At 38.7% G+C, this 9,522-nt stretch overlaps 1 protein-coding gene across 3 annotated transcripts in view; it reads right to left on the bottom strand.

The window, feature by feature from the left end:
* Positions 1-7,729: 7,729 nt before the first annotated feature.
* smoc1 (SPARC related modular calcium binding 1) overlaps positions 7,730-9,522 on the bottom strand; it is a 16,783-nt gene continuing 14,990 nt past the window's right edge. For all 3 annotated transcript variants that reach the window (XM_060051660.1, XM_060051663.1, XM_060051661.1), the window contains one exon: positions 7,730-9,522. This exon is cut by the window's right edge and continues 505 nt beyond it. The gene's annotated coding sequence lies outside the window, so the exon portion shown is untranslated.

The following is a 9,522-nucleotide window of genomic DNA, read 5'->3' as shown; positions in this document are numbered from 1 at the left end:
CATGAAAAAAAACATAAGGGGTAACACTGTTGTTTTTTATTGGTCGTCATAAAAAAAAACATAAGGGGTAATACTGTTGTTTTTTTTTGGTCGTCATGAAAAAAACAAAAGGGGTAACACTGTCGATATCTATCAAATAAAACATTTTTTTAGGCGGCAACACTGTTGTTTTTCTTTGGTCGTCATGAAAAAAAACACAAGGGGCAACACTGTCGTTTTAATCAAAGAAACATGAGGGGTAAAACCGTCGTTTTTAGCAAATGAAATATAAGTGGCAACACTGTCGTTTTTTATTGGTCGTCATGAAAAAAAACATAAAGGGTAACACTGTGGTTTTTTATTGGTCCTCATGAAAAAAAACATAAGGGGTAACACTGTTGTTTTTTATTAGTCATCATGAAAAAAAACATAAAGGGTAACAATGTGGTTTTTTATTGGTCGTCATGAAAAAAAACATAAGGGGTAACACTGTTGTTTTTTAATGGTCGTCATAAAAAAAACATAAGGGGTAATATTGTTGTTTTTTATTGGTCGTCATGTAAAAAACAAAAGGGGTTACACTGTCGATATCTATCAAATAAAACATTTTTTTAGGCGGTAACACTGTTGTTTTTCTTTGGTCGTCATGAAAAAAAACATAAGGGGTAACACTGTTGTTTTTTATTGGTCGTCATGAAAAAAACATGAAGGGTAACACTGTCGATATTTATCCATTAAAACATAGGGGGTAACACTCGTTTTTATCAAATGAAACATGAGGGGTGACACTGTCGTTTTTTATTGGTCGTCATGAAAAAAAACCTAAGGGGTAACACTGTTGTTTTTTATTGGTCGTCATGAAAAAAACACAAGGGGTAACACTGTCGATATTTATCCATTAAAACATAGGGGGTAACACTCGTTTTTATCAAATGAAACATGAGGGGTGACACTGTCGTTTTTTATTGGTCGTCATGAAAAAAACCATAAAGGGTAACACTGTGGTTTTTTATTGGTCATCATGAAAAAAAACATAAGGGGTAACCCTGTTGTTTTTTATTGGTCGTCATAAAAAAAAACATAAGGGGTAACACTGTTGTTTTTTATTGGTCGTCATGAGAAAAACATAAAGGGTAACACTGTCGATATTTATCCATTAAAACATAGGGGGTAACACTGTCGTTTTTATCAAATGAAACATGAGGGGCGACACTGTCGTTTTTCTTTGGTCGTCATGAAAAAAACCATAAGGGGAAAAACTGTTGTTTTTTATTGGTCTTCATAAAAAAAAACATAAGGGGTAACACTGTTGTTTGTTATTGGTCGTCATGAAAAAAATCATAAGGGGTAACACTGTTTTTTTTTATTGGTCGTCATGAAAAAAAACATAAGGGGTAACACTGTTGTTTTTCATTGGTCGTCATGAAAAAAACATGAAGGGTAACACTGTCGATATTTATCCATTAAAACATAGGGGGTAACACTCGTTTTTATCAAATGAAACATGAGGGGTGACACTGTCGTTTTTTATTGGTCGTCATGAAAAAAAACCTAAGGGGTAACACTGTTGTTTTTTATTGGTCGTCATGAAAAAAACACAAGGGGTAACACTGTCGATATTTATCCATTAAAACATAGGGGGTAACACTCGTTTTTATCAAATGAAACATGAGGGGTGACACTGTCGTTTTTTATTGGTCGTCATGAAAAAAAACATAAAGGGTAACACTGTGGTTTTTTATTGGTCGTCATGAAAAAAAACATAAGGGGTAACATTGTTGTTTTTTATTGGTCTTCATAAAAAAAAACATAAGGGGTAACACTGTTGTTTTTTATTGGTCGTCATGAAAAAAATCATGAGGGGTAACACTGTTGTTTTTTATTGGTCGTCATGAAAAAAACATAAAGGGTAACACTGTCGATATTTATCCATTAAAACATAGGGGGTAACACTGTCGTTTTTATCAAATGAAACATGAGGGGCGACACTGTCGTTTTTCTTTGGTCGTCATGAAAAAAACCATAAGGGGAAAAACTGTTGTTTTTTATTGGTCTTCATAAAAAAAACATAAGGGGTAACACTGTTGTTTTTTATTGGTCGTCATGAAAAAAATCATAAGGGGTAACACTGTTGTTTTTTATTGGTCGTCATGAAAAAAAACATAAGGGGTAACACTGTCGATATTTATCCATTAAAACATAGGGTGTAACACTCGTTTTTATCAAATGAAACATGAGGGGTGACACTGTTTTTTTTTTATTGGTCGTCATGAAAAAAAACATAAGGGATAACACTGTTGTTTTTTATTGGTCGACCTGAAAAAAAACATAAGGGATAACACTGTTGTTTTTTATTGGTCGTCATGAAAAAAACACAAGGGGTAACACTGTTGTTTTTTATTGGTCGTCATGAAAAAAAACATAAGGGGTAACACTGTTGTCTTTGTCAAATAAAATATAATAATAATAATAATAATAAATTAAATTTATATCGCGCTTAATAGGGTACTTCGCTTAGAAGAAGCTTAGACGCTTATAAGGGCAACATTGTCGTATTTTTATTGCTCGTCATGAAAAAAACATTTGAAAAAAAAAGAAATTGTCCTTGTCAAATAAAATATAAGGGGTAACAGTGTTGTTTTTCATCAGTCATCTTGGGAAAAAAACATAAGGGGTAACACTGTCGTTTTTATCAAATGAAATGTAAAGGGTAACACTGTCGTTTTTTATCTGTCGTCATAAAAAACCCATAAGGGGTAACACTGTCGAAATGTATGGTATGGAACTCATAGGTTTTGTAATGAGTTCCACAGGCTGAACAAGATCTCCTGTTTCGAGAAAATCCTGGTCAAATTGTCAAAAAACAAAGGGTGAAGGACGAAAGCATAGTGGACCGGCCCCATCCGGTCACCAAGAAACGGGTGGGAACTTTCCTGGGCTTGGTAGGTTGCTACTGCCTCTTCCTCGCAAATACTTCTGCTGTGGCTTCCCCTGTGCATGATCTCACCCAGAACAGAGTACCCCAATGCATGAGGAGGACAGAGGAAGCTTAGATGGCGTTCACCCTGCGAGGAGCACATTGCTCGGTCCTGGTGGCCCCCGACTTTGACTGCCCCTTTGTCATACATATGTACGCCTCGGATACGGGCTTAGGGGCAGTCCTGTCCCAAGTGGTGATTGTGGAGGAGCATCCCATTATGTATGTGAGCCGTAAGTTGCTTAAGCATGAGAAAAACTATACAGTGGTAGAAAGGGAGTGTTTAGCCATAAAGGGGCGGGGCACAAGCTACGGCACTATCTGTTTGTCAGACATTTCACCTTGGTGAATGACGATGCAACACTGAAATGGATTTGATTCTACAAAGAAAGTAATGCCAGGGTGAGCTGATGGTTCCAGGAACTCCAACTTCCACTTAAACTTCAAGGTGAAACACCAGGCGGGAAAGGACTATAAGAATGCGGATGCCCTGTCACACAGGGACGAGTGTTTGTGGGCTGTTGCTCCCTGTACCAGCATGGAGCTGGGGGGGAGGACCAGGAGAACCTCAGCTCCCCCAAAGGGCTCAGTACGGACAACACAGCTGCTGCGGGCCTGGGAGTGACAACCAACTCCCGGCCAACTTAAAGGGACACTGTGTAATATTTTAATCAACGTATTCATTCATAAATAAGTCCTCATTGGTGTAAAATTATCTCTGCCAAAAATCTCACTTATCCTCCTGAGCGAATAATAATTAATATGTAGTTACATAGGACGGGTAAGCTTCATGGAGGCTTCCATGTTCTTCCGGTCTATGAACTGCCGAGAGGGACAAAAAGCACTACGTGGTACAGGAAATGCAAACGCGTTTTCACTCTGAGCCAGCGTGAATGATGACTGAAATAATTCACTATCTTGCTCGAGGAATAATTACTCATACACATTTAGCTTACACTAATGATTCAATGTAGTTTGAAATTTGTTTGAAATAACGAACCTCATCATCACTCGAATGACTCGATGAGGTAGTATTGGATGTCATGACACAGCCTCTTGGCACATACTGCCCACCATAGTTTTTGAACAAGCGAGTGCTATTAGTTTGAATGCAATATACAATTGTACCACTAGATGGGAGTAATTTTTACACAGTGTCCCTTTAAGCCTGCCCAGAACGGGCTTGAACCACAGCAGCTGACGTTCTTCTAACTATTCTATCTGGGTTGCCACAATACACACGCACAGAACTATATAACACTGGCACACAGGAATCACACACACACATTCACTCATACACTAACAGTGAAGCACAGAGAAAGATACTCACCCAAACGAGGACATAGAAAAGACTATTGCCCTTATTTCCCCCCCCCCATTGGCCTCCCTTAGGTCCTCATCGTGGCAGGGGCGTTGACGTTGCCGGTGTGGTAGCCAATCTGCAGTGAGCCCAGTACAGCAGACAGGATTGACCCTAGGAGGGCAACCGGCAGAACATTCTACAAACACATGCACACACACACACACGAGCACACCACAGGGGTCAAAGGTCATCTTGGGATCAAGTACTCAGAGTCAAAATTTTAATTTGCTACTAATTTGTGCTCCCGTTGAAATGTAATTACATTTTAATCATACACAATTAGCATATTAATCTGGCTAATGATGGAGGACTTTATTAATGCATGTTTATGCTCAATGATTTAAAAGTAGGTACTGCAATAGTATGCTAACCATGAACGATAAGCCTACTATGAGCAACAGGTTATATTTATTTGCTGATATCTCACTATCAGACTCCCGTAAGATAACAGCATTGAGTAAACAGTTGTAGTAATAGTACTACACTTCACACTGTAAATTTAGTTTTCTTGTAAAAGTGGGGAGACAAACCACCACTGAAGCCATTTCGTGTGGATGAGATGGGGTAAAGCTTAATTTAACATCTTAAACTTTTTTAATTAGCAGCAAGAGTACATTTGAAAGCATTACTTGAGGCAAAACCAACAGCATATCTTGTTCAAATAAATATCCAGAAAAAGCTATAACAATGAGTATAAATATATTTATCTGGGGCAACTTTATTTATCACTATTAATATAAATGTCATTCTTGAATACTATTTTATTTTAAATCTTAACAATGAGTAGTACATCCATATTACAATATATATATGATACATAGACATATGCACCTATATTCATAGACATTAATTAACAATAAGAAAATACATATATTTTATTATTTTCTAGCAATCATTTCTAGTTTATTTTTTTTAAAACATTGAGACATGAATAGCTATATTTATAGCGATGATGTATATGTACAGCAATATTCCTACATAAATACATGGATAAATATACACTATATCTAGATCCTTAGGATATACATACATATAGGTACACTACATGTATAGATACATACGTTATAGATATATTTCCTCAACCCTTTGAGTCTTTCCATGCAGAGAATTTAGGTTGTATGCTTTTTAAATGGAACATTTTGAAGCTATTCATAACTCTCTATTCCGTTGAATCTGAATAAGATAATGTTAATTCAGATAAAATCATCACTACATCAAAACAGTAGTAATAAAGGGAGTTTACTTACGAAATTTCGAAGAACTAAGGTGTTTTCATCTATATAAATGCTGATGATCTGGCCTTGGAGGCTCGCTAAAAATTGTCTTCAGTACGACGTTTGGCAGTTTGTTCTATTTGAGTAAATACAAAATATCAGTGAGTAAACATAATTTTCGCCTCGTTTGCGAGGGGAAAACACTGGACTACATCAAACATCTTCAGGTATTTCCACCTGCCGGGGCCACAGGCCACAGGTTTTTATCAATGCCATTTGACCATTAGCTTATGTCACAGTATTTCTGTACTTCGTATTGAGCTCACTTCGGCTTTCAATCGTTAACATTCCATTCCAGTTCAAGACACCAGAATTGTTTTTAGTGTTAAAGAAATAAGACCTGATTCTCATTAATAATTGCTTATTTCAGCTTCTAAGCAGTCCTAGGACCACGGTCCTAGCAAGGTTGTCTTTTGTGTTTAAGCCTCTTAAACTATCACAGACTTCAACTACCGTTAACTTTGCTTTCCAATTCAAGACACCAGAATTGTTTCTGACTTGGTACACATCAGAACTCACACTCCAGCACACATCTAGGTGGACACGTCTACCTGTGATAACTTGTTCATGGCATAACCTGTAGTATAACTTGTACATGGTATAACCTGTAATGTAACTTGTAAATGGTATAACCTGTACATGGCATAACCTGTAGTATAACTTGTACATGGTATAACCTGTAATGTAACTTGTAAATGGTATAACCTGTACATGGTATAACCTGTAGTGTAACTTGTACATGGTATAACCTGTAATGTAACTTGTAAATGGTATAACCTGTACATGGTATAACCTGTAGTGTAACTTGTACATGGTATAACTTGTAAAATAACTTGTACATAGTATAACCTGTAATATAACTTGTACGTGTGGGAATGCCGCAACGTTAATTAATGCAACACCTGCACTCCAGAACTCGTCCATTACAAGACCCTGACCCATCTGCCCTAAATCTCTACAAAGGAGAAAACACACACACACACACACACACACACACACACACACACACGCAAGCACGCACACACGTGCACAAACACAGCTGCATCATTATAAAAGTCTTTTGAACTTCACACTGGAAGTCAAACGTGTCAGAGCAAGACGGATGCATCCCAGCTGCCCCCAGGCTCCAATTTCATCTCCGCCTGACCCCCCGGCCATCTTGATTAACCTCCGATCAAGGGTCAACACCACCATCACAACACACAGACACACACACACACACACACGTACAGAAACACACACAAAGGTTTGCCGGTCTTGTCGGTCAGGTAACGGTGGCCAACAGGCAAACCTTTTGGTAACACCCATCGGTGGGCTGATGGGTTTCGGTCACACCCATCTGCATATGAACTGATCTACACACACACACAAACACACACAGTTACCAGAGGTGCTCAAATCAGCTGCCCCCCCCAGGTAAACTTCTGCAGTAATGATAGCCTACATGACCGGTTGCTATATGGCTATCGTCAAGCGCACACATTTCAGTACCATAGGAAATGACCAGCGACAAACAAACAAACAAACAAAAACAATTGTGTGCCCTGTGGGATGGTGCTGGCTGTCATTACAATGTGATTGGTGAAGACAAACAGTGTACATCAAGTGCATCTTTGCCAGGGCGCCTTGCCTTGTCTGTGAGCCTGGAGACCATCCTGTTCACGTGGCCTCACGTTCGGTTCCGCTATGCATCGATTTTCTGAAATTTGAATGTAATCTGGGCCAATTAAATGATTGTGTCGTAGTATAACTGTTAATACAGACCATACTGTAGTTGCGTCTCCCTTAGCAACGAGCGGTAACGTTAACATTAGGGGAAAGTCAACACAGCTGTTAGTGTATTTAATGAAGAATAAGCCTCAGACAGCGATTAAACAAATACAAGAGTATGCACTATCAGAGTTCTTCATCGGGAACAAAAGGTTTTAGTCGTTCTGACTGGACTGACATGCTGATTGGCTGAAGGAGTCTGTCCTTCAAGACACAGTGGTCCCGCCCACTGAGACGTGCGCTGCAGGAGGTCCAGATTGATCCGTGTAGCAGACAGAATGTGGGGTCACCTGATCAGGGAGGCACCCACAGAGCCAGAACCGATATACCAGACAACTCGCGGACAAAAGACAAAACAATTGCAACTTAATTAAAAACATTTATTTTAATTTGATGGAATTCAGTTGGCTCGTTTGAAAGCATATCATGGGCGTTACTCTGCTTGTTACAGCATATCTGGCTTACAAGGTGCTGAATAAACGTGTATCATATATTTTTAAAAGCAGTAACCCATCGTTACCACCAGGTGGGGCTAGTGGGCCTGGCCCTCCAAAAGCTGTGCCCAAACTGATAAACGTCCAAATGGAAAACATGTACATTACAACCGACATGAACATTGATCATTTGTTTTAAAACTAACTTTATACAGGGAAGAAAAAAATAACTATCCAATTTTAACATGACTACATAAATGTCAGGTTTCACATCCCCCAGTCTATAAACTTTAAACATGTACATTATTTTGCAAGGTCGGTCGTAAGCCTGTTGAGATATCTTGGCGGATTGAGGCAATTACATTTAAGTCCCCGCCCCCCCCCCCTCTGTCCCACTAAAGGTCCCAGTGGGATGATTAATTGTGATTACTGGTCGGTTAACTTGTACACCAATCTGGTCTGTTGATGGTTAGCCTGACAGTCTGGAAACACTTCAACATACTCAGACACATGCCCAGTGTTCTGGCGGGAAAGAGGTGAGCGATGGAGACTGCTCTCCACTGAGGACTACTCTCTGATACACACCATTCTTTTGTTATGTGACGTTAGGCAGAGTCCGATTCAGTTCCTGAAGGCTAGGGCAAGCAATAGCTTGGTAACACACAGAATTCAACGGCTTCCGTTTCTAGAGCTGTAGATAAGTCAAACGTTAGCCTATAAAGCATAAAGTTTTACTACGGATGTCCACTGTTTCTATATGATAAGCGACAGGGAGGATCAGACAGCATTGTTTTTGCAAGGTAAACAAACCACAAGCCACCTGTGAAATACATGAAAAAACAAACAAAAAATATATTTTTTTACATATTTACAATGGGAAGACTCTTAAGGGCTGGCCAAGTTGTACGCAAAAAGAAATGCTCACAAACAAGAAAATAAAAAACACGCACCAAGCTCATATCTTTCGCATTAACAAAAGGCAATCGTTTCGAATGTGAACAAATCTTTTTTAAAAAGTAATAAAAAAATGAAGGATATAGTTTCCCCGTTTTTTAACCATCTCCATTTTTGACTAAATTAAAGTTGCGATCCCGCCAGTATTGCATCAGGTGGCTCTGAAATCTTTCTACTGAACTAAATTGACGCCAGCTGTTGGAACAGCATGTTTATAGGCATAACATATATTCTGCAGCGCCTCTGGGGAGGGGTCAAGTGTTTTGTGTTTGGCAGTGAACCTAATGCCGCTAACCAAACCCGGGAACATGCTAAATGCTGAAAGTGGGGAATGATTCAGGGAAACGGTTGATATCTGATCAATCGGAAGACAAGGTGTTGTCTTCCGATTGAGGCAAAACCTAGTTTTGCCTCAGATTTTTCTTCTGTGTTTATTAAATAGTTGCAATATTGTTGCATTATTATCAAGTTTCAATATCTAATTGATGTAGTTGAGTATATTTGAAGTTTCTGGGGTTTGCGTTGATTTAATTTCCTTTTTGCTTACCAACATTTTTTTAAGAAGAATAGGACTACCATCCTGATTAAAACAATTTTTTTTAAAGTTGTGATCAAAGACAAAGGGCTTTAGATGGCAACTGTAGTTCTCTGTGTCGAAGAACATGTAGTTTAGAATCACTATGACAGCTATTTTTCAGTGGTCGGTAAATGCCAAACAGCTACGCTATGCTATACACACACGTTGAGACCAATACTAGCAATAGCGCCACT

This window comes from Gadus macrocephalus, chromosome 5 (assembly GCF_031168955.1).
Source record: "Gadus macrocephalus chromosome 5, ASM3116895v1".
In the NCBI taxonomy this organism is placed as follows: Eukaryota; Metazoa; Chordata; class Actinopteri; order Gadiformes; family Gadidae; genus Gadus; species Gadus macrocephalus.
Note: the sequence above shows the minus strand (reverse complement) of the source record. Positions and strands in the feature narration are given on the sequence as shown.